The sequence below is a fragment of the Pinus tabuliformis genome, chromosome 5_1 (genome assembly GCF_031772625.1).
Source record: "Pinus tabuliformis cultivar Carrire ecotype Pingquan chromosome 5_1, CPIR1, whole genome shotgun sequence".
Lineage (NCBI taxonomy): Eukaryota > Viridiplantae > Streptophyta > Pinopsida > Pinales > Pinaceae > Pinus > Pinus tabuliformis.
The window spans coordinates 666,411,190-666,438,013 of record NC_142305.1 but is presented as its reverse complement, the minus strand read 5'-3'; the positions used below and the strand labels follow the sequence as shown (position 1 = coordinate 666,438,013).

At 40.6% G+C, this 26,824-nt stretch overlaps 1 protein-coding gene across 2 annotated transcripts in view; it reads left to right on the top strand.

Moving 5' to 3' along the window:
* Nucleotides 1–26,824, top strand: part of LOC149166739 (uncharacterized) — a 332,498-nt gene that overhangs the window by 220,704 nt on the left and 84,970 nt on the right. Inside the window, exon 3 of one of the 2 annotated variants that reach the window (XM_089432745.1) lies at nucleotides 14,575–14,643. The exons of the other annotated variant lie outside the window; for it this stretch is intronic. The gene's annotated coding sequence lies outside the window, so the exon portion shown is untranslated. The remainder of the gene's footprint in view (nucleotides 1–14,574; nucleotides 14,644–26,824) is intronic. 2 annotated transcript variants of the gene reach the window in all.

Here is a 26,824-nt window from a genome sequence, read left to right as displayed (position 1 = left end):
TATCATTGAAGCTACCCGGGTTATGCTTCATTATCAAGGTCTTCTGAAGTTCTTATGGGGAGAATTTGCCAACACCACTGTGTATTTCCAAAACCGATGCCCACATCAAGCTTTGGACTTCAAGACACTTGAAGAAGTATTTAACGGTAAGAAATCTGATGTTTCTCATTTTAGAATCTTTGGTTGTCCCATATACTTTTATGTGCCGAAAGAGAAAAGAAACAAACTAGATGCATCTGGGAAGAAAGGAACATTTGTGGGCCGTTAGATGGGATGGATCGACGGTTAGGATGGTGGTCAGGCGGCGGAGGGTGGACTACGGTGATGGTGAATGAGGGCCGTTGGATCGAGAGAAATGGACGGCGGAGATCGAACGCAGGAAGCTTGAAGTCGTGGTAGGAGCAGAATAAGTCTGAGCTGTCAAATCTCAGATGAACAGATTAGATGGCTATTGGGCGGAGGAGGTGCTCGAAAGATAATGCTCAGGGGTGGTTTCATTTGAGCGGAAATGGTTTCTATCGGGCGGTCATCGAGCAGTAAGCAGTAAAGGTCGGAGCTCGGCCGATGCCATTCATCGCATGCTACGTAGCAGCGGAGGAGAGAGAGGAAACTGCCTTTATCAGGCGGGTATCCCTCTCGCTCGTTGCCCGCGCGATATGCGCAACCGCTGTTAGATCTGGCGGGGGTGATCTAATGGTGAAGATTGATCGAGCATATCACGTTGGTCGGGTGAAGTGCGGACTATCAGATCGGTGGGAAGATCGACAGCGGGGAAGCACGGAGGTATGGGATGTCCTCGAGAAATGTGTAAAGGGCGCATATGGGCAGAAAGGTAAGGTTTTCGGGGAAAAATGGGTTAATTTACCTAGGGCCAAGGCGAAAGTGGGTTTTGTTAGGATGTGAGGGTTGGGTTAGGATATGAGCGAATGAGAATGAGAGTGTAAGAGTGAGGAGAGTGGGGTGATGGACTGTGTGGGGACCTTTCCATGACAACAACAGACCATTTCCTTCCTTTAAGCTTCAAAATAGTAGCGCTGCACCTCAGGGCTAACACTGGCTCCTTCTGGGGATGAAAGCCTCCCTGTGGGGTTTCAAGAACTGTAGACCACTGCCTTTCCAGTAACAACCAAAACAAACTTATCTCCTAGTGTTCCAATGGGCATGGAGTTTATTTGCATAAAACAAAAACTGAAAAGCTTATTACAATATTAAGGCCCTAAAGCCTTATACGAAGTAAAATTTCAAAAACCGCCATTCACTATGCCATCAAAGACACCTTCCCCCTCCAAATTGTGTAGAATGAAAGTATTGTTCATCTAATCTTGAGCAATGACAAACGGTCTTGTCCATAAGACATCAAACTTACCATGGTTTCCCTTCTTTTCCTTCAATGCATCCCATTTGAGAACCCAGTCGCCAACCTGGAAACTGTCCACCTTTGCCTTTCTATCAAAGGTTTCTTTGATCTTCTTCTAATGAACTCTGATTTCTCAACTAGTTGTTCTTTGATCTGTTGTAATTCAACCAAGTTACTCATCCTCCTTGCCATGTCATTCTCTTCATCCTGCTCTTCTTGCAAGAATTTGGCCACAGGGAGAATCAGCTGGATAGGAAAAACAACATCAGTGCCATAAACCAACTTGAATGGAGAATTTCCTATGGACTTCTTGTTGGTAACCCTGTCAGCCCACAGTGCAAACTTCAACTTGGAATCCCAGCTCTTTTTGTTGTCCTCCAACAGTTTTTTGATTATCCTTACAAGACTCTTGTTAGATGATTCTGCCAGGCCATTGCCTTGAGGATAATATGAGGTAGAATGCACCAACTGAATGCCCATGGATTCACACATGTCTACCAATTCTTTTGCCCTGAAAGCTGCTGCATTATCAGTGACTAGTTTGGTTGGGCAACCAAATCTAGTGAAAATATTCTTGTTTAGGAACTTTATGACAACCTGATGATTAGCATTCTTAGTGGTTATAGCCTCAATCATTTTGGTGAAATAATCAGTGGCTACCAAGATCCATTTGTGCTGGCCACTGGAATGTGGATTAATCTCACCTATGAAGTCCAAGCCCCACTGCTGGAAGGGACCATTGGCGTGTACTGGCTTCAAGGGTAGATATTTTAGCTGTTGCCTTCCTGTAAACCTTTGACATTTGTCACAAGACCTCACAAAAGAAGATACATTAGAGAACAGAGTAGGCCAATAATACTCAGCTCTTAGGATCTTGTGGGTTGTGGTTTTTCAATAATGGTGCCCTCCACAGATGCTATAATGGAACTGGTGCATGACCTCCACAGATTGTCCTTTTTCTAGACATCTCAAGAGGATCCCTGATGGGTCTCTCCAATAAAGCAGGTTTTTAGTAATGCAGATATTGGCTGATCTGAGCTTAATGGCTCGGGCTTGACTTGAGCTAAGCCCTAGAGGGACTTCTAGCTTCTGCAAAAAATGAACTATGCTGGAATACCATTCACAGGTGGCTAGATTTTCAGCCAAAGACTGATTCTGCTCTTGCTCTTCTGTTGCTTTCTTTGTCTGCTCAACGCCTGAATTTGAACCCATGCAATTTATGTCTAGCAAACTGCAATTTTCCTCAGCCATAAGCTTAGCCAAGCCGTGGCCTTTGACAAGCCTGGTGGGCTTCGCCTCTATATTGAACTCTATGAATTTTGCAATCCATTTAGCTCTCTTTCCATCAATATCCGACTGAGTTAGGACATCTTTTACTGAGGCTGAAGGTACATACGCAACCAATTTGGAATGTAGGATATAAATTCTGAATGCCTTTAAAGATTTTATGAGAGCATAAGCTTGTTTTTCAATAAGGTCATACCTTAGCTCAGCATCCCTAAGAGTTTTATTGAAAAAGGCCACAGGGTGCTCTACACCTTCATCATTTTTCTGCAATAGAACTGCTGCAAGTGTATCATAAGAGGCAAAAGAGAAGATATAAAACTTCTTGGTGTAATCTGGGCTGATTAGAGTGGGAGCTTCCATGATAGCTTGTTTGATGGCTTCAAAAGAGCTTTTTGCAGCATCTGTCCATTTCATTTTTGATCCTTTCTTTAACATGGAAGTGATGTGTTTCACTAATTCTGCAAAGTTTGGAATAAACCTCTTGACAAAGTTAATCTTACCCAGGAAATATTGAATGTCCCTTTTTGATCTTGGGATGGACAATGTCTGAATTGCTTGAACTCTTGCTAGATCAATCTTCACACCTTCAGCAAAAAAAATATGTCCCAGAAGTTTTTGTTCATCTAGAGCAAACTGTGACTTCTTTGGGTTCACAAAAATTCCAAACTGTCTGCACTTTAGAAACACCTTCTTCAAATGCGGCAAATGGTCCTTGTGACTGCTGGAAAAGACTATTATGTCATCAGGGTAAATAAGGACAAACTTTTCCTTCTCTCCCAGAAAGGCTATGTCCATGGCCCTCTGAAAAGTAGCCCCAGCATTCATCAGTTCAAAAGGCATCTTGGAGTACATGAAAGTGCCCTAAGGAGTAGTGAAGGCGGTCTTTTCCCGATCTTCTGGATGTACAACAATCTGATTGTAACTTGAAAATCCATCTAAGAAAGACATGACTCTAGCCCCTGAAACTTTTTGCAGCAAGTGTTCCATCTTAGGCAGGGGATAGTTGTCTTTTCTAGAGCATTTGTTCAGATTCCTGAAGTCAACGCAAAGCTTGATTTCTCCATTCTTCTTTCTGACTACCACAAGGTTAGCTATCCACTTTGAATACCTTAGGGGAACTATGATCTTGGCATCCAACAATTTCTTAATTTCCTTTTCAATCAAAGGCAGTAAGAGAGGGTTGATAGGTCTTAAATTCTGCTTAAAAGGGACGGTGTCCTTCTCCAGTGGAATCTTGCGCTGAATGATGTTTGTGTCATAGGTTTTAAGATCACTGTACTCCCAAGCAAAAGTATCAGCAAATTGCTTCATCAGGGTGCAATACTCAGAACTTTGGGTAGCAGACAAGTGGGTGGACAAATTTATGTACTTTGGATGATCTGGGCTCCCTATATTATGTCTATGAACTGCAGACTCATTTTCTTTTTTGGCAGGCTTATAAGGTACGTCATTATGATCAAACAGCTTCTCTAGAGGCACCAATCCTTTGGGTATATGGTTACTAGGCAGCTGAACAATGTTATCTCGACCAATTTCGTCCTTTAGCTTGGACTGGTTGCATTCTTCAATGGTTTCGTTTTCTTGGTCAATGTGCATTTCAGAGAATTCATCAATGACTTGTAAAATCCTATTAATTTCATTGTCATCTTCAAAAACGTTCCAATATTTGACATTGTTAGGCAAAGATGGTCTATATTTCACTTGAACTTCATAAGTCAATTTAGGAGGCAAAGGAGGAATAAATGTGCTAGCAAACACAACAAGGGAATCAACAAGCTGGTTCTTCATTCTAGGGATGTAAGAAATGTTGAAACTATTAAAAGAACCCATGAGCTTCCATACTTCATCTCTGTATGCTTTCAGCCTTGGATGCTTTGCTTGGAAAGTTTTGTTCATTTGCTGAATGTTAAGGTCTGCATCTCCAAACACCTTCAGTCCTTTGATGCTCATTTCTTTAGCAACGTTTAAGCCTAATATCAAAGCTTCGTACTTTGCTATGTTATTTGTGACCTGAAAAGCTAGCTTGAAAGATAAATGAATGCACTCGTGCAGGGGATACAAGGACTACACCTGCCCCTGCAGCTTCCTTAGAGCAAGCTCTATCAAAAAACATGTCCCAAATTTGTGAACCTTCTTCTTCCGTGATTTGGCAAACTGGTTTCCTAAGCTGCATGGAGGCCAACTGGGATTCTTCAATCCGAAGAATACAGGCTCCAAAATCAGTGTCGACAGCATAGATGGGATGATTAGTGGGATTCTTTTCATCACTGATGATATAAGCCAACTGAACTTCTCTGTATAATCTCCTACTTTCACCTCCAAAAACTGGGACAGTAGCATATGACAGATCATTTTGCAATGTTCCACCTAATCTCTGGAAAGTAACATGCCAAACTTGGGGGGCACATTTGCTATCACAATATCCATCATCATGCTCTTCATGGGCAGCTGAGACAAGGTGATGGCTAGGTCTTTGATTAATCCCAAACATTTCACTTTTATGGAGTCAAAAGAAAATAGGTCATGATAAGGCTTGGTAATGTCAAGACCCAACTCATCCATGACAGCCTTGGGCATTAGATTATGGCTGGCTCCAGTGTCCAGAATGCAGTTATGAAGGATTTTGTCATGAATAGTCAGAGAGACATAGAATGATAGGGCGCTGTTGTCATAATTTTCAATCAGATTTACATAGTCAGTGGAGGCTTGGATAGCTTTAGGCTCAAGTGCCTCGAGGATAGATCTCTTGAAGGACTCATTCTTCACTAGTTCAATTAGAGGTATAGGTATTCTTAGCTTCTGAACCTCTGATTGAAAACTGAAAGGAAGGAGACTTGTCAAGGTCTCTTACCTCGTGAACTGGAGTTTTGAGGATGATGGGATCAACTGCTAGTCATTTCTGCTTATTAGCTTGCTGTATTGCAGGGACAACAACTTTCTGAACAGGAGTTTCCTTGGCATTATTCATCTTCGACCTCAGATCATATCTGTGTCGATCATCAGCTTGCAGAACAGCCCCACCATCCCACTCTTGGCTGATCTGGTCATTGAATAATGACTTTTCATAGGCAGCTAAGGTCAAAAAGGAGGCACTGCCTTTGTCTTCCAGACAATGGATCTCCTCATCTTCTTCAAACTGCTCTTCTTCCATGATTACATTCTAGAAAGGGGTCTTCACCCTTTGGTCTTCATTGACATCTTTGCTTCTTTGCAGAATCTGCAACTGCTCATTAGCTCTTCTATATGGATTTGGATTTCTCGGAGCAAAGGTATTAGGAAATCTTCCTTTTCCAAGGTGATGCTCAACCTTTAATTTGGAGATCTCAGAAGCTAATGACTTTATCATCTTGGTCATTTTATCTATCTTGGGATCTGAAGATGATGAAGGTTCACCCCTCTGTCTCCTTCTATCAACATTTTCCTTGATCTTCTCTACAGCCATGATGTTTGATTCTACTTCCAAGGATGCATCCTGCATATCAACCAAAGTAGCACATCGTCTCTCCCTCAACAGTAGACAGAAGTCAGAGTCAGATGCACTGGCGTAGGTGAGTTTAGTAGAGGTAGTGGTGGGTTTTACTTCAGCTAGTATCTTGCCATACATGCAGTTAAACCTCTTATTAAAATCAGACAACAACTCACCATTTTCCCTCTTTAAGTTGCCAAACTCAGTGTGGTAGTAGAGTAGATCCTTTTTATCCCCCTAGTACTTTAGGAATGCATCATCTAAAGCCTCGATATCTGCTATATACCTTGGGGTCAGTTCTCTGAACCATTTTCTAGCCTCTCCATCTAGGCTTTGGACAAAGACTCTCATCCACACATCATCTTCACTAATGTCTAGGTTATCAACATAGCTATAGAATGATTCAAGATGTTCCTCAGTTGTAACACCTTCAGTCCCAGTGAACTTAGGCATATACTTCTGATATTCTCCAGTAGGCATGGCATTCAAAGGAGTGGGCAGTACTAGAGGTCCATACCTAGCAGCTATGATTCTTTCCATTTTGGTAGGTGCTTGTGGTCCTGCCATAGCTGTGGTGGCTATAAGGGTACTGGAAGTCTGAATGACGGAGGGTTGAGGAGTCTCTGATAAGACTAGAGGAGTATGATGGATAGGAGGAGAGGTTCCCTTTGGGCTTACAACGAAGGAAGAACCTAAAGAATAAGGAGCTCTATGGATCTCTGAGATTTTTTACTTCACTGCTAGTATTAGAAGCTATACTCTCAACAAGTATTTGTTCTATTACAGGATTTTCTTGAAGAGATATAGAATATTGTTTAGAGCTACTTGAACCTGATGCTCCTTTCTGCAACGCCTTTCTTTCTTTGATGATCTTTTCAGGGTTAGGTACTGGGTCAACTTGTGGCTTCTGAGGATTTCTCCAAGTATGCCTCCCAAACTGAGCCAGAACTATGGAGTGGAGTCGCCAAGAGGTTCGTCCTCCAGTAGAGTCACTAGATAGATGATTACAATCAAAATAGTGTCCAGACTTTGTCTATCATCAAAGCTGGATCTGTGTCGTCTCCCAGGGAAGCTGAGCTTCAGTTTCCTCTCCCGGCAATGACGCCAATTTTGTTATCACTCCAGGAAACTCTCCTAGGTTGTCGCTCGGAGATACCTGGTAACATATAAATCTTCAATATTGTTCTCTGAACTGTTGGAATGGATTAAGGTTTGGATCAAGTCAGATGACTGTTTCAACTCTGTTCTCTCTCCAGACATGCATGAACACCCTCAGCTTGACAAGGCGTTAGACCACTAATGCTTAATAACTTATAGATTGAATGGATAGATGGAGAAAACTGACTGTACCAGCAGATGCATACATAAACATATATGTATGACTAGCTACAGAAAGTGAGTGAAGCTTGCAAATCTAATTTATCAACACAAAGATAAGATGACAGTTATCTGGCATTAGACACAGAAGAAAACATGAATAACCTATTCAAGTGCAAGCTTAGAGCTGAGGAGAAGATGGCAATTGAACATGTAACAACAAAAGAAGCTTGTATCACTAGAATGAAGATGAGATGCTGAGAGGAACAGAGTATCCATAGTCTCCAAAAGTTGAACCCTATTCCTTCTAACTTTCAGCCATTTATAGGCTTTTAACAATGCTCTCGGGCTTTCTAGGGCTCGAGATGTCTTAATCTATCCCCTCTGGCTTCTAACTACTTGATGCCATAATTAGACAAGCATGAGCACAGGGGCTTTGTTTCTAACAAACACAGTAACCAAATTCTGGTCACTTCGCCGCGCTGTCAGGTGGCTCGCACGCGCTGTGATGTTTCATGATCATTTCTGATAGTTCGGCTGCATCGTGCTACTGTTTTTTCCCCTTTCATCCATGGATTCCATTATTTCAGTTCAACTGTTCGACTATCACAAACACTGACAGAGCCAACCCCTTTCCTCCCCGGGTGACTAATGGGAAGCAGGGTACAGGGGCATATGGGCCGTTGGATGGGATGGATCGACGGTCAGGATGGTGGTCAGGTGGCGAAGGGTGGACTACGGTGATGGTGAACGAGGGCCGTTGGATCGAGAGAAATGGACAGAGGAGATTGAACGCAGGAGGCCTGAAGTTGTGGCGGGAGCGGAATAAGTTCGAGCTGTCAGATCTCAAATGAACAGATTAGACGACTATCGGGCGGAGGAGGTGCTCGAAGGATAATGCCCGAGGGCGGTTTCATTTGAGTGGAAATGGTTTCTATCGGGTGGTAAGCGGTAAAGGTCGGAGCCCGCCCGATGCCATTCATCGCACGCCACGTAGTAGCGGAGGAGAGAGAGGAAACCTTCTTTATCGCGCGAGTATCCCTCTCGCTCGTTGCCCGCGCGATATGAGCGACAGCTGTTAGATCTGGCGGGGGTGATCTAATGGTGAAGATTGATCGAGCATATCACGTTGGTCAGGTGAAGGTGCGCGTTGTCAGATCGGTGGGAAGATCGACGATGGGGAAGCACGAAGGTATGAGATGTCCTCGAGAAATGTGTAAAGGGCGCATATGGGCAGAAAGGTAAGGTTTTCGGGGCAAAAATGGGTTAATTTACCTAGGGCCAAGGCGAAAGTGGGTTTTGTTAGGATGTGAGGGTTAGGTTAGGATATGAGAAAACGAGAATGAGAGTGGAAGAGTGAGGAGAGTGGGGTGATGGACCATGTGGGGACCTTTCCATGACAACAAAACGGACCATTTCCTTCCTTTAGCCTTCAAAATAGTAGCGCTGCACCTCAGGGCTAATAGAACCAATGCCCGATGTTGAAGGTTCGATGGATCCCATTGTTCCACCTCCTAATGAGCCCTCTACTACAAGGAAGAGGCCTTTGTGGCTCAAAGATACTGTTGAAGATGCCGAGAAACACATTGCACCGAGGGGGACATTTCGTGAAAGCAAGAAGCCAAATAGGTACCAAGGGTACTTAGCTGCCATGAGTACCATTGTACAATTTGAGCCTTGTACATTCGAAGAAGCCGTGAAGCAATAGGTTTGGAAGGATGCGATGAACGAAGAGTATGAGTCGATCATGAAGAATGATGTCTGGGATGTGGTTCGTAGACCCAAGGATAAGTCTATGGTTGCTTCGAAATGGCTCTACAATATCAAACATGGAGTTGATGGGAGTGTTGAGAAATTCAAGGCCAGATTTGTAGCCCGAGGCTTCTCTCAAAAGGAATGAGTAGACTACGATGAGATATTTGCTCCAGTGGATTGATATACCACCATTTGTTCAATCATAGTCCTTGCTGCCTCGCAAGGATGGAACCTTCATCAGATGGATGTCAAAATTGCCTTCTTGCATGGTTCGCTTAAGGAGGAAGTATATGTGGAACAACTCGAGGAGTTCGAGGTTCAATATCGTGAGACACATGTATGCAGGCTGAAGAAAGCCCTCTATGGGTTGAAGCAAGCCCCTAGGGCTTGGTATGAGAAGATTGATAACTATCTTATGAAGCTGGGATTTACAAGAAGCGATGTTGATTTGAACCTATACTTCAAGGTTGAAATGGACAAACCTCTCATTCTGGTCCTTTATGTGGATGATCTCTTTCTGACAAGTGATGACCCTTTCATTCATCAATGCAAGAGGGAGTTTGCTTTCGAGTTTGAGATGAAGGACCTAGGACTGATGCATTATTTCCAAGGGTTGGAGGTTTGGCAAAAGCGAGGTGAGATTTTCCTTTCTCAAGAAAAATATATTGTGAAGCTACTTGAGAGATGTGGGATGGTGGACTGCAAGTTTGTGACTACTCCGATGGAACTCAACTTTAAGAAGCTATGCATAAGTGCTATTGGGCCCGAATTGGCGAACCCTACCGAGTATCATCAACTTGTCGGAGCATTGATGTTCTTGGTCAACTCCCGTCTTGACATATGCTTCACTGTGAACACATTGAGTCAATATATAGTCGAGCCTCATCACATTCATTGGATTGCTGCCAAGAATCTCTTGAGATATCTTCGAGGCACAATCCACTATGTACTGAGATACATTGCCAGGGATTTGAGACCTCATGGATATAGAGATGCTGACTGGGCTGGCAGTGTGGTGGATCGTAAGAGCATGTTTGGGTGTTGCTTCCCTTTGGGGTCGGCTTCTATATCTTGGATGAGCATGAAGTAGAAATCAGTTGCACTAAGCACCGCCAAGGCCAAATACATTGTTGCGAGTATGCATTGTTGTGAAGCAGTCTGTTTGAGGAAGCTCTTCAATGAGCTATTTGAGCACGTGCTAGATACCACTGTGATCTTCTGCAACAACCAGAGTGGTATTCGTCTATCAGAGAATCTCGTGTTTCACAAGCGCTTCAAGCACATTGATATCAGGTACGACTTTATCTGGGATATGGTACAACGAGGAGCAATTAGACTCCAACTCATCAGGACAGATGAGCAGGTTGTTGACATTCTCACGAAGCCTCTCGGGAAGGTCAAATTCTTAACCTTCCGAGAGAGACTTGGAGTTTTGGAACGAGCCTATTATGAGGGTCCCGTATGAGTTGAACACAGAGCTCTAGGAGCTCTTGGGGGTGTGGGGTACTTCTTGGAGCTAGCTATGAGCGACCTTAGGGTGAGTGGTTCACCTTCCCCTAGTGGTGCGCTGGTTATAGGGTGAGTGGTTCACCTTCCCCTACCTGGACACATGCATGTAGGGTGAGTGGTTCACCTTCCCCTATGATTGACATATGCATAGGATGAGTGGTTCACCTTCTCCTATGGCATATGAGTAGGATGAGTGGTTCACCTTCTCTTGCTGATGCCCTGACACACATCCTACCCATAGAGTTCGGGACTCATGGGGACTACCTCTCATTTGGCCAATGAGTTGGGAAAAGTTGGTTAGGGACCATAGCACTACTGATGGATGCATCGTTACTGCCGTACTCCCTATGACTAGGATGCATGGTGTCCAAGAACTTGATCTGGGATCAAGGATTGACCTTAGTTAGTGGAGAGTGGTATGATACACTTTCGATCACTTCTTCATTATTACTTCATGGTTCAGCAGAGCAGTGATGGCATGATGGTTCAGGATGACAGGTTGGCATGATGATGGATTGGTAGGTGGAATTCTCTCTAGTTGAGAGGGAGTGTTAAAATTGGCAAGTAGGGCCAAATTCCACCTTAGGAAAACTCATATGATGAAGATGATTATTGCATTGAATTCCTTTTTTCGAGAGGTACAATTTTGATATAAAGATCATCTCATTCTGAAAAGCAGAATGGAATTTTGAATTTATTCTTTCTCATGGTCAAATTATCAAGGTAGGCCTCAGTCAAATGTAGGCTCATGAAGCCCAATGGATGTGTCTCCTAACCGTCAACGAATTGTATAAATAGGTGTGACCCTTCTCTCATTTGGACATCACTCATCTCATAACATCATCTTCTCTCTCCTCTCTTGATTGGTTCGTACATCTTGGAGGCTCTCTTCTTTGCACGTGTGGAAGGAAGGAAAATTTTTGAAGTGGTTTTGGAGGCCGAAAATTTCAGGACTAGGGCATGCGTTGACCAATGTTGACTTGGAGTATTTGACCAGTGTTGACTTCTGTTTTGTGGGCAGAATTTCGATTTATGCCAGCCACATTCTTTGGCATAGATTTTGAGGTGATTAGGGACTGTTTGACTGAGTTGACTGCTGTGTTGACTTTCTGGTTTGACCGTAGAATTACAACAGACTTTGACTGGGTTGACCGAGCAAGTTTTGGGTTGAATTTGACTCCCTTGGCAAGCCACATTCTTCTGCTGTTGATCAAGCTGCTTGGAGGATGTTTTGGGGTAACTTTGATCACCGTTGAATTTCTGGTTAGGGCTGCATTGATTGCTGATTTGGCAGATTTTTTTTGGGCTTGCATTTATGATATTTGTAGTCTTTCTCTCTCTGCTGAACTATTGAAGAATAATAAGAAGATTTGATCAAAGGGTTCCCCATATTGGGGTTTGTCCTTGGCATCTGCCACATCTTGTGTCCTCTTGTCTTGGTTTGTCTTCTGCATATGTTTTTATGTTCTATCTGCATTCACTGTCAACATGTATTAGTTAATGTGATTGCTACTGAATATAATTGGAAATTATCATTGTACTGATAAGGAACATCGAAGTAAATTGTGCTAAAGCATAGAACATATCATTGTTATCTAAAATTAACACTTATGTTTCTTCTTGTTCTGTTACAATTCCCCCTTAAGTTTGTTGAGCTCTTTATCTCTTTCTTGTACTTGAAGCTTGAAAAGGTTAATTTCTTCTTTTGTATGATCATGGTTTAATTTTGTACTTGCTTCTTGAGTTCTTCATTTTCCTCCTTGAGTTTAATTATTTCATCTAGAGCAACCACAAGTTCTCTGTTGAAGTCTTCTTCATTATTTAGTTTATGCTTGCTTTTGGTATCTTCAATTTCTGGTTCTTGATTTATGCAATTAATGTCTTCATCTGCCTCCTTTGACTCTTGATTGGTTTTGTGCTCTTGTTCACCATCTTCTTGATCTAAGGTCATGAGCAACAATCCTTTTGAGTGAAGATCTTAAAGATTTTCCCAAAGCTCTTTCGCTGATGAACATATCTCTACTTTGACCTTCATAGGATTTGGTAGGCCACTCAAGATTGCTTTTATAAGTTTTGTATCAAACTCTTTTGACTCCTTTGAGCTTTCGATAGTTACTGAATTCCAAACCTCAAATCCTTGAGCCAATAAAAAAGAATTCCATTCTACGTCTCCTTACCTCATAGTTTGCTCCATTAAATAAGGGAGGTTTGTCACCCTGATTTTCTTCTAATTTTATGATCAAATAAGGGACATCTTTAGAAGGATTAGAGGCTTTCTTCCTTGGCTTTGCGATTTGTGTTCAAGGATCTACCTTCTAGTTGTTAGGTTGAGACTGAAGGTACTAGCTTTGATACCAATTGTTGGAAATAATGAGAGGGGGTGAATCAATATTTCTTTTGCAATTGTTATTTTTATGCCCGTTAAGACCACTTAAAATCATAACACAAAATGAACAACAAAATAAATAATTTTATTAACAAGAAATGACGAGGATTCCAATCCTCTTTTTACAACAAATCAGGTACAATGATAGTTCAGAGCTCCAACCCTAGATGAAGACTCCAATCTTCAAATCAACCAAGCTCCAACCTGTATTTCACCAAGCACCAACTTGGTCTACTTGAGGACTCCAATCCTCTAGGGCTCTAATGCTCTCCTCTGGCTCAGGTTCCAACCTAGTCTTCTTGAGGACTCTTATCCTCTAGGGCTCTAACCCTCTATTTCTGTTCTACAAGATGGGTTCTATAGTTCTTCAAGACTTCCAATATCTTCCACAACAAGCCCTGATAATCTCTTCAAGATTGCGTTCAACAATTCCCTCAATTAATCTTCAAAACACTTAGCTCATCAATGACAAATTTAGTAACCATAGTAGGTGTCTCCAAGGCTCTTCATGATACCCAAACAAATTTCTCCAATGTTACTTCATGAGGCCCTTCAATAATGTATCATGAGGTTCCAAGATCAACTTCAACAATGCTTCAAAGTGTCTTCAATAAACTTCTCTAAGAGTGTCTTCAATAGGTCTGCATAACATTCTTATAAGGTCCTTCAACAAGCTGCTTCAACAAGCCTTCAAGGGCCCTTCAATATTGCTTCAAATATTGGTCCAAGAAATGGCTTCAATAGTGCTCCAAGATCTGATTACACAAGTGTTATAGCATCATTCAGTACTCATGTATACCTAATGCTCTTTTATGACCTTCGACAGTCCCTTTTCCCATGCAGAGTTGTCTTTATACTAAAAAACAATATTTCAAAATCCATACTCGACTCTGCCCATAAAAAAATGCTTACATATGCGGGTCCCATAATACTATACCCGCGTATACATTTTAAAATATGAAAAAATAAAATAAAATGCTATTTTTCGGGCGAGGTTTATGGGTTTTATCGAGAGCCCACCTACAAGAGCCCGTGGCCTAACTGAAATAACCAATTTGAGGTGGTATATATACACCCCTTGGGTAGGCCTAATTAACAAGAGAAGAAGGATATTGACATTATACTCGATTTCTCCCAGATCAAGTCTACTTTTCCTATGCCTCCTGCACTCCCAGTCTCTAGGAAACCTTGGTTTCCTTTGCAGAGATGCTCAATATCCTTATCTAACATCTTCTTGCACTTATTAGAGAGGTTTTCTTTGTGGCTCAGGCTGGATGGATCTGGAGGAAGGCTTCGTCGGTGCCTTTGGCCTGGATTAGGTTGCATCTATTGTGTACATATTGCTGTTAATCAATAAATAAGCTCATGTCTTGTTCCCGATATATGTTGTCATCTTATGAATGATAATCTAAATGTTTATATATGATGATCTAATATATTCTTATCTATGCACATTGAATTATCTATTATGTATATGCTTCTGTGATTGATTTGCAGGTCTGCATGTCTTGGAGGAAGTAAAGGGTTTGGACCCTACGAGAACATCTTCAAACGTAGGACCTTTGGGTATGTCTCCAAATCCAACTTTGATAATTCGAATGTTTGGCATGCTTGATTGAGTGTTCTTTGTTGATTATCTTATCCTTCTCTGTTGAGGATTTCAACCCTTGCCTTAGGGAACTTTCCTGCCAACAACAAGTCCTCAAGTCAATACAAGGGTTGTCTTCAAGAGCTGGTCCAAAGGATGTCTTCAATAGTTTTGCATGCCAGATCTTCTACAAACTCCTTCAACAAGTCTGCAAGGAATGCTTCAAAGGTCTACAACAAGTCTTCTCTGTAAAATAAACTCAATATTGTTCCTCCAAAAAGGCTTCACTGTATTGTTGCTCCCAAAACTGTGCCTCCAACAAAGGTTTGCAAAACAAATGTTCTTTTCTCAATAGTGTCACAGGTCCTCCATAGGTTGAAAAAGATATGTCTTCCACTAAGTCACATGACACGAGGACACGAGACACGGAGGACACGTAAATACGAGTATTCAATACGAAACGCAACAACCTGGGAACAGGACACGAGGGACACATTTTCTATATATATATATATATACCGAAATATAGTTTTTATCCATATTAAATTGCAGGTTGCAGCTTATCTAATCAAATTAAAATATAATTACTTCTCAAAGTTCATAGTTCACTTTAAAAAAATAAATAGAATCAAAATTTACTATCTAGAAATTAGAATGTGATATGCTTGGTCTTGATTCTTGAATATTCAATGTTCATTTTTCATGTACAACTTACAAGCACATAAGAAACTACTAAGTACTTACTACTAACTATAAATTTAGAACATAGATATTAAAACCATAAAATGCAGATTTTCCATTAAGTCATCAAAATCAAAATGTATCACTGTTCAGTGTTTACAACAATGTTGCATTAATCATTATTGGGAAAATATCGGCGTGAGGAAAAAATGGGAAAAAATCGTAATTACCGGGAAATAATCGGGCAAAAATCGTTTGGTACAAAAATATTCATCTTTTTTCATTTTTTTTCAATTTTTTTAATATCTAAACCATCTACAACATAAAATCAATACATTGACACATAAATATGATAAAAGAACTAATATATAAGATGTTTAATATCATTTCTAGTGCTAAAATCACACATAACATTGAATCATGTCCTGAATAGTAAGTCCTGACTCCTGAGTCCCAACTCAGCCTCAAAATATCAACAAAAAATATAATAATGTATCTCATCATGTCATAATGTCATATACAATAAAATGAAGAAAATAACTGAAGTCTAATCCAATTGATTTCCTCTGCCCCTCTTGTGAGAAAATGCCACAACTTTCCCTTTCCCTCTAGATGTAGATGCTAATGTTGGTGGAGTTGGCAGTGGAGTTTGCTATGCTCTAGAAGCTGAAGAACTAGAAATAGGAGCTATAGGAGGTAGACCACGTCCTCTACTGGGGGCAGGGTTAGCCCGAGCAGGTGGTGTCACCTGGAAACGTTACAATCTCTCAATCCTGAAATCCTGAAAAACTGATAAGTCTGCTGCATTTTGAATGAAATCTAAAATTCTCTTTCTCCATATGAAATCCAATGAGGCCGGAACCACTCTCAAACATCCTGAGTCATTTCATGGTAATGTTAAAAATTTAAGTAAAAGGATGAAAATGAAGATCAAGGAGAATGCCACTTTTACTTTAAGAATTTAACATTACCATGAATAACATATCAATACTAGGGCCTAGACTTGATCATTAAGCTGCTCCACTCAAAAATTATTTGTTTCTTTAAAAAAAAATTGCATCTTTTGCAGGCAACGTTTTCTATCAACGGAATACGCGTTTTCCAGATGCAGGACACAACGAAAACCGGCGAATACGTTTTACATTTTACGGGACACGATGAAAAACGTTTTCGACATGTTTTAGGGCCGTTTTCGTGTCCGACACGTAAAATACGGGACACGGGACCTTGGAGGACGTGTCCTGTGACTTAGGTCTTCCACTGATCGAAGAAGAAATGTCAACACAAATTTTAAGAGATGCCACTATTGGTTTGAAGAAGAAGCCCCCACAGATTTGAAAATAGTTCTAGAACAGGTCTACCTACAATTTTTACAAGGTCCGCAAAGGATAGGTATGAAGCTTGGTCTTGTTATAGGTCTGCAATAGAGTTAGAGGGTGCCTAGAAATGTCTCTCCATAGGGTCGAGGAACTTTAAAATATCCAAAGAGACAATGCAAAAGGTTCTTAAAAGTTCTTCACAACAATGGTCATAGGTCTATGATTCTTTTCACGGAAAGATGCTCAACCAATTCATCGAACAAATCCATATTCTTTTCTCTTCTGTTATACACTTACTTCTCTTCTGTTCTGCGCTTATTTCCTTATGTAATCCAAGATGATGCCCCTTTAAACTGTCTTGGGTTGGTGTATACATACGTTTTTCAATCTTGAATTGTCATGGTAATGGCAAAGCTGACCTGTAACTGTTGTGTTAATGACAAAGCTGTTGAAGAATCTAGGGCAATTAGGTGTAGTGTGTTTCTTCTTGACTTGATAACAATTTGTGAAGCACTTTTACAATTATCTTAGTTTGATCTTCTTCTTATTATTAGTGTGTGTGTTTCATCACACTGCTACCAAAAACATAAAGATAAGAACACAAATGTTGGCTCTCTGCCAGGGCCAAAACCTCTCTTCTCTTGAGAGGAAAACCCTTCGGTAAGGTTTCTCTTATTGAAGCTTCTTTCTTGAACAATGCCAAACCCTAGACCCTTGACTAGTAGATCCTCCAAGCAAAAGTCAAGTCCTTCTTTTTCTCTACACTATGTCTCCTCGACACTTTGTTCACCTCCTTCCGACACTTCGTTCCCTAGCACTTCGTCCTTCTTTCGGAACTTCGTTCCCTAGCACTTCGTCCTTCTTCCGGAACTTCGTTCCCTAGCACTTCGTCCTTCTTCTGGAACTTCGTTCTTCCTTAGTGTGACAACACTGTAGCCCTAATTCTCGCATGTGAGAGAGGTACCCTAGAGAATTAGGGTCCTTTTGACATCGATAGAGAGAGAGTCTTCTTCGCTTGACTAGAGAGGCCTTGTAGGCCTAATTTCTAACCCAAACAATGATGAACATGTCACTGTGACCTTATTGCTGATATAACCGCAGACTATCCTATATTTTCTTGCACGTGTGACTGTATTAACCCTAGAAAACAATCCTTTCAACTTTGGCTTTTCTTCTCCTTCCTTCGCTGCCCTAGAAGACTTCTTCTTCGTCCTTTGTTACCCTTTTTGTAGCCTCTTCTCTTCGCAGATTTCAGAGATGATCTTCGCTATCTTTAGAGGAGTGGAAAACCTCTATATATAGAGGATTGTCCCTCCTTTAGGCCGACTTGTAGGCCGACTTGTAGGCCGACTTGACTTTCTTTGCTACGATAGGTGCTTTTAATGGTGCCATTGCTTCTTTTGATGGTGTCTTTGCTAGGAGGAAACTTGACTTTGCTTGGAGGTGTCTTCTTTGAGCTTTTTACATATATATACATAATGTAACATACCCTTAAGGTCTTCAACATAATTCTTTTGAGTCTTTGACTCACCTATAACACTTTGACATGTGGTAGACCTACTTCAATGAGCAAGAAACTCATTGACATATATTATAAAAATAATATTTCTTTTCTTGAATAAATACAAATATCAAAAGACATTTATGAAGGCTGAACCTAGTTACATTTCCTTCAACACTCCCTCTTAACTAGGGAGGTATTCATACAACATTACAAGGTGTTTGGCTATTATCAATCTTGAAGAATTCACATAAGAGAAACTAGATTGGCAATCCATCTATTATAGCATCATATCAATCAACATTGTCATAGTGCAAGGCCTTGACTAACAGCTCCATCTCTTCATGAGATCATGAGCTACAATGCTGGTGAGATCAATGATTTATAGACACCTTCATCATCGTCTCTCAAGGTACATACCCACCTGGGTGTTCTCTGAGTATGATCTTCTAGGACCATTCTTGTCTTGGGTTCCCACCCCTCAAAGAATATCAGTCCTCTTCCCTACTCTTGTCTTGGATGCCCTACACATCCTCAAATAGTATCGAACGCCAGATGATTACGCAATCCTCCCATTCTTTCTTCCCAAGTGAAGACAAGAATGTTGTGTCTATCTTGTGTCTACATTTCCATTCATGGCCTTCATCTAGACTTACGGCTATTAGTCCTGGTCTAGTGCATGATACACGAGATGAAAAACACAATTGTGACTCCTTTGTAATCAGGGGTGATCCAAAACTCCCTCTTGATCAGGGACCAGTTAGAGCTCCCTCTTAACTAGGGATTCTTTCATTCATCAACAACTTCTTCTTCGTGGTTTCTTCAGCTGCTTGATCTCTTTCCTTTCTTTGATGTCATGAAGTCTTTGTTCGAACTTCTTCTAGGTAGGGCACCATCCATCGATCACTTTCCTTCTTGGTTTGTCATGTCATTGTTTCCTTCGTGGAAAGTGGCTTTCTTGTCATACATCAGGTTTTCTTGTCATCTGGCTACTCCTTTGTCATCTGTCCATGCTTCGGAATACTCTTCTCATGGATGCTTTGTCGTACTTGCTTGTTTACATGCTTCGACCTAGTAGCCCATCATGACTTCATCCTGATATTGCTTCAACATTGCTTTTTCTTTTGCTGGATGGCTTCTTCATCACGACATCTTCGTAGAGTAGAATCAATTATCTGCATCTTTCATATCTCCAAGGCCTTCATAGGTGTCAAGGGTCCTTCCTTCCTTTGTCAGAGTTGTCCTGCCTTCTTTTGGGAGATATCTTCAAAGTATCTTGTCAGATAGTGATTCTTAGTGATCATGGTGTTCTTCACATGCTTGATCTCTTTCTTCATTTGCTTCTCTTTGGATAAATTGGTCAACCATCTTATGCTCCTTGAGATCACTTCTTCATTGCTTGCTTCCTGGACTAGTTAGCATTTCTTCTTGCTTTTTAGTCCGCAATTTTATACTCCTTATGTGAGCATATTCTTTTGTTGACCTTCATTGCATTGTAGTACATGCCTTTGAGCATGACCTTGGTGAAAGAGATTCTTTCATACTTGATCATGTTATAAGACTATTCCCATGAGTCAATAATATACAAATGATAACATGACTAAACTTTGACGCATACATACCCCATCTTGATACTCCTTTGATCATCTTAGCTTTATTTGGTTGTCCTTGGTGTGGCCCTTCTTGTTTCATCTTAGCTTTCCTGCGTATCATCCTTTTCTTGAATCCCATGAATGGGATTCCCAATGAGACGTTTGCTTTGGTTCATGAACCTTCTTTTGAAGATTCTATCATAAGATCTTAAAGACCTTTGCCTTGCAAATGTTTCTTTTCTTTTGATGATGGAGATCTTCGAAGATTCTTAATCATGATCAATTTTCTTTCATCATGGATGAGGTCCTATACTAGGTATGCTCCTTCTACATGAATATCTTGAGCTATATCTACCATGCTCCTATATTCTTGAAGATATTTCTTACCATGCATTTTGTTCTCATTATAAATGCTACTTCTACATGAGTATCTAGAACTCTATGTACTTCATGCTTCTATATTCTAAAAGATGTTTCTAGCCATGCAATTTTTATTTTATTTCTGCATGCTCCTATCCTACTCAAAACCTTGAAAGAAGACTTGAAGTAAAGAGTTTGACTTAGTCATAGTAGAGATTCGGAGGATCTTCCTTCTTTTGCTTCTTTTCTTCTTCTTTTACCTCTTGAGTCATGTGAGCTTCTTCTCTTTTTCTTTTGTTGTTGTTGTCCTCTTAAGCTTAGGTCAATTCCTTTTGTAGTGTCCATATTCTTGACATCCATAGGATTGGATTTTGGACATGTCTTTGTTGTTTGGTCTTCGTGGACCAAATTTGCCAAATTTACCCTTTCTCTTGGCCATGGTAGCAAATGTTTGCTCCTTTGATCTCACATCTTCCTTTGCTTTAAGTCTGGTTTCCTCTGTCTTGCATAGAGATCACATTTCATTGAGTGTGGTTGCTTCCTTCTTGGCATATATGCTTGATGTGAAGTTGCCCCAACCCTCAGGTAGAGCATTGAGTATTGCAGTTGTCATTTCTCTGTCAGACATGACTTCCACAAACTCTTGAAGTTGATCCCTCATCTCAGAGATCTTCATGAAGTAGGGAGCTATTCCTTCCTTTGATATCTTCATTTTGTACAATTCATTTCTTAGTGATATCACTTCTCCGACTGTGGATACCGAGAATAGCTCTACTAGTTTATCATAAATTTCTTGCGATGTTTCAAATTTGCAGACATAAGGAATTAGAGAGTCCTTGATAGATTCTATTAGAATCCTTTGAGCTATTGTCTCATCCTTATTGTACTTGGTTAACGCTTGAGTTTGTTCCTTAGCAGGGATAGTGATATTCCCTTTGACATGTTCTAGGAGTTCATTCTCCTTGAGAAGTAAATCAGTCCTCTTCTTCCATGCAAGAAAGTTATTGGTGCCTACCAATTTGTTGCTTTCCTTGCAAAAAGACATTGATGTATATTGAGAAGGGGACATATACTTACTTGATAGATTTTGAGATGTAATGGATTTGCTTCCTCCTTGAAGACTTGATGGATTGCCTTCCTTGGATCTTGATGTTTTTCAAGTTGCCTTCTCCTAGTGGACTTGCTTGATGATGAGATTTACTTGGTAACTTGTAGATGATGTAGGTCCCTCTTTGATCTGCTCTACTTTGTAGGTGCCTTTGTGTAAGGCTCTTCTTCTTGCTATGTAGTCTTCCTTGATGAATGATAGATGTAGGCCTTCTTTTCTTTGAGTAGATTTTGCTTGATGCCTCAACCTTGTAGATGCCTTTCTTTGATGGGTGTTCTTGAGTTTCCCTTTCCATTATGTGTCACCTTAGCTCTGATACTATGTTGAAGAATCTAGGGCAATCAGGTGTAGTGTGATTCTTCTTGACTTGATAACAATTTGTGAAGCACTTTTACAATTATCTTAGCTTGATCTTTTTCTTATTATTATTGTGTGTGATTCATCAAACTACTACCAAAATCATAAAGATAAGAACACAAATGTTGGCTCTCTGCCAAGGCCAAAACCTCTCTTCTTTTGAGAGGAAAACCCTTCGGTAAGTTTTCTTTTATTGAGGCATTCTTTCTTGATCAATGCCAAACCCTAGATCCTTGACTAGAAGATCCTCCAAGCAAAAGTCAAGTTCGTTTTCTCTGCACAATGTTTCCTTGGCACTTTGTTCACCTCCTTCTGACACTTCGTTCCCTAGCTCTTCGTCCTTCTTTTGGCACTTCGTTCTTCCTTAGTGTGACAACACTGCAGACCTAATTCTCGCACGTGAGAGAGGTACCCTAGAGAATGAGGGTCCTTTTGCCTTCAATAGAGAGAGAGTCTTCTTCGCTTGACTAGAGAGGCCTTGTAGGCCTAATTTCTAATCCAAACAATGATGAACATGTGACTGTGACCTTACTACTGATATAACCGTAGACTGTCCTATCTTTTTTCGCACGTGTGACTGTATTAACCCTAGAAAACAGTGCTTTCAACTTCGGATTTTCTCCTCTTTCCTTCGCTGCCCTAGAAGACCTCTTCTTCGTCCTTTGTTACACTTTTTGTAGCCTCTTCTCTTCGCAGATTTTAGAGATGATCATCGCTATCTTTAGAGGAGTGGACTTGTAGGCCGACTTGTTGCTTTGAGGCCAACTTGACTTTCTTTGCTACGATAGGTGCTTCTAATGGTGCAATTGCTTCTTTTGATGGTGTCTTTGCTAGGAGGAGACTTGACTATGCTTGGAGGTGTCTTCTTTGACTTTTATACATAATGTAACATACCCTTAAGGTCTTCAGCATAATTCTTTTGACTCTTTTACTCACCTATAGCACTTTGACATGTGCTAGACCTACTTCAATGAGCAAGAAACTCATTGATATATATTATAAAAATAATATTTCTTTTCTTGAATAAATACAAATATCAAAAGTACATTTATGAAGACCAAACCTAGTTACATTTCCTTCAACAAAAGCCAACCTGTATCTTTGACTCAAGGAGATCTTAAAATAATTAATTAATCCATACGGGTAGTGAATTAAGGAATAGGAAAAGATATGTGGAAGAGGGGTTGATGCCCATGGGCAAATGGCTTTTTTTTCCTTTTATTATTATTATTTTCATTTGTTAATAATAATTTTCCTTCCTTGAATAGTCCTTACGGTTTCATAGACAAACTAGGGCATTAATTCATATATTTGGCATATGCATTTGCATTTAGGTCTTAGGGTTATATTTGGCAATGCATTTAGGACATAGTGTTAGAATTATATATTTGACATATGCATTACTACTTAGGGCTAGCTTCAACATATATTGCTAGGGCTTCATCTAAGCATGTATATATTTAGGGTTTCATCAATGCATTCAGGGTTAACTTCAATACAACTAGGGCATCATATATATGGGAGTTTCTTCAGCAATTTAGGAGTAGGGCATAGACCTATGTTTTCTTGCATATTAGGGTTTCATCCACTATTAGCATATATACTTAGAGCTTCAATGATTTATATATAGGCTTAGGGTATGCTCCAATAAGGCTTTCATCAATATACTTGGAGTTAGGGTTTACTATTAACATCTAGTGCAAAGTGTTTTTTCACTTAGGATCCTAGGGTTTTCACCTAGGGCATGCTTCAACAATGCACCTAAGTTGCGATCTTATTCACATCAATGACAACTTTTATCCAACAAGACCTCCTAGTTCAGAGGAAACAGGTCAGCCAACATGTTTGAAGGATATCATTGTACCAAGATCTGGGGAAAGTCAGTAGTGATGGCAACATAAAGAAGTACAAAGCAAGGATTCTCCCAAGAAGAGGGAGAGGACTATGAGGAGACATTTATTCTAATCGCTAGGTACACTTCTATTAGAATGATTATTTATGTTGCTTCTACTATGGGTTGGAAATTACATCAGGTGGATGTGGAGACCGCTTTCCTCAATGAAGTAATTGAGGAAGAAGAAGTGTACATAGAGCTATCTCAGGGCTTTGAGATACATGAGAGGGAATCTCATTTTTGCATGTTGGAGAAAGCATTGTACGAACTTCAGACTTGGTATGGATATCTGAGAAATCTTGCTTGATCTTGTTTCTAATGAGAGTGGAAGGAAATTAGAGGGAGCAACAGTGGCAGGAAGATTTACTTCTGTGATAGAGGTAGCAGCCATGACAAAGGGAGTTGGTCTCTAGGATCGAGATGAAGGATCTTGGTTGGACATATTACTCCTTGGGACTAGAAGTGTGGCAGAAGCTAGGTGAGATCTTCTTTGGTCGAAAGGAAGTGTATTATTACGATTCTTCAAAGATTTGGGATGATGGACAACAAGTCCATGGACATTCCCATGGTATCCAATTTGACAAAGCTAAGTGGCAGAGGGAGCACCCTGGATTGTCTTGGTAGAATTTGTTTCAGCGTTAGAGGAAGCACCCAGTCAGGGTGACCGAAAAGCAACTGTGGTGATGGATTCAATATGGTCAGTTTATGGTTGAGCCAAGGCATGTAGCACAACATCTGTTGAGGTACTGACATGGTACAGTTGGATATGGATTGAGATATGTCTCATTGAGATATGGAAAAGTACGTCAGGATGATGATTCAACTTAGGGTTTGCTATGATGAGCAGGAAACTGACAACACTACTGAAGCAGAGTATATTGCAGTTTGTTTGTCGAGTTGTAAAGCAATGTTGCTTCAAAAGCTACTTGCAAAATTGTTTGATCAAGTGCGAGAGATGATTGTGATGACAAGTCAAAGCACATGGTACAAAAGGAGCAATGAGGCTCCTATGTGTTTCTATAATCAAGATGGTTGTTGACATTCTCACAAAGCCTCTATCCCTGGATGAAGTTGGCATAATCTGGGACAAGCTTGGATTGATTGAGAATGCTTCACTTGGTTGATGGGAGTGTTGATGTTCTAACATCAAGGGGTGGATAATCTCCCTTAGGTCATGGGTATTGACTAGGAAGCCATGTAATATGGCTGGGGAGATTGGTCTAGTAGCATCAAGGCCTGGATTGCTCCCCCGGTCAGGGATTATCTAACCATATTGCCATAGGTTTTTCCTAGTGCGTTGAGCTTGTGCCTTATAGCGTTGGGCAACTATTTTTACCATTCAATAACATGTGACAACATCTAGGAATGGTAAATGGGCCATGGGTTTCACCATGGATCAGGTGGGTTCCTAACAAGAATCCAAGTGACGACTTGGTAGATTGGTGACCCAAGGACTAGTCTTGTGTTAAGGGGTGCTTGACCTGCCAATGGGTAATTGGCTTGTGAGTGACTAGCTCCTTTGCAAAGGGGATATGTCTTGTAGGTGACTAGATTCTTTTGCATGACGCTGATCCGAGATGCTTTCGACGTGGTTCTGGTATGGAACATGAGGTGGATGGATTCATCAAAATAGCTAGCTCATTCAACCTTTTCTTGGGATAGAGAATTTTTTCAACAAGAGATCATCTGAAGAAGTCAAAGAGAATACCTCTCTAGCTAAGAGGGAGTGTTGATTTTATTGTAGCTTCAGTCGGTATTCAAGTTGGCCCAAAAGAAAGAAATTTAAATTTTGAATTTTCGCCTCCAAAAATACAAGTCAACTCCATATTGTTCAAGTCGGCTAGCCCCAAAGGACACACCTATTCGGGCTCATTAGATCATTATATAAAGACAATTCGTCCTCCCCTTGACACCATTTTGGATCAGTCATTCTGATCTTTTGTACACACGTGGCAGTCTAGATGGGCGATTTCTGAGGCATATCGAAGTGATTTGAGGCAAAACAAAGTTTCTCTAAGGCAGACCAAAATTCTTTGAGGAAAGTGCAGGAGGTCGAAATTTCAAGAGGCCAAAATTTCAAGAGGACAAAATTTTAGGAGGTCGAATTTATCACGGTTTGACTTGGGTTTGGTTACTGGTCAGTTTGACTTTATTTGACTGGAAAGTTCAGATTGTATCTCTTATTGAATTGGACTATTTCTCTAAGAAAAGGTCGCTGGGTTTTTCCTTGGTTAGGGTTTTCCCAAGATAAATTGTCTATCGTGTTTGGATGCCTTTTCATGATTCTACTGTCATTACTATCTTTACTATTGAAGATTTTCTATGTATAATTGCTTAATGATGAATGTAACACAAGATAAACTAATGAAGAAATCATTTGAAGTAATTATCAGTGTAGAAAATTGATTTGGATTTAAATGGGAACGCAACAAATTACAACGATAACCATAAAAACAGAGATGCAGCGGAAATAATACTTCATTTCATTAATGTAAAATACTAAAATACGCTTACAAACAGAAACATAAATAAACTAGCTAGGGCGATGGTAGCTTATCTCTGAGAAGAGATGTGGTGGCTACGTGCCTCTGAACTGTGTTGCAATGAGGCTCAAAGGCCTATTTATTGTTGAGAAACAATGGAAAACCCTTAACATCCCAAAACCTAACCCTAGAAGATGAAATGCCAAATTGTGGGCCCCATTTTGGGTAAGTTTGTACATCAACTTCTCGGGGTCGTAACTTTGGCACCCTATCTTCGTTTGACACGTACAATAGCTCGTTAGAAAGATCTATCCTAGCACTACAACTTTGGTACCGATGTTGCTCCTAATTTCCCAAAAAACATCGTTTAGGGCCTCAAAACAGCTCTGGAAGTTCAGGATTCGAAAAACTCCTAAAAATAGTAAATTGTGCTACAATTACGGAAACTGAAAAAACTGAAAGAGACAGTTGTGGGGGTCCAAGTGGGATAGGTGGGTGGCCACCAACATCCACATGGATCATTCCTCCCCCCTTAGGAGGCAATGGTCCCCATTGCGTTGAGTTCCTCCATGTGCTGAACTTGGTCCCTTGTGCGCTGTTCTGCAATCTCTGATGTGTTCAGTAATGGTGGGAAGCATGGTCGAGGGTGGTATACATTGAACACTTGGTGCAGGCGAAGGAATGGAGGAATGCTTTGTTCCAAAGCATTGTTTCCCATAGCCTTGGTAATGCTGTAAGGACCATGTCAAAGTGGTCTGAGCTTCTGATGGGCTCTTGTAAGGCGTTCTTTCTGCATATGTAACCAAACTTTGTTGCCCACCTAAAACTTGTGTGGTGGCCCTGTGGGTGAGGAGAAGTTGTTCC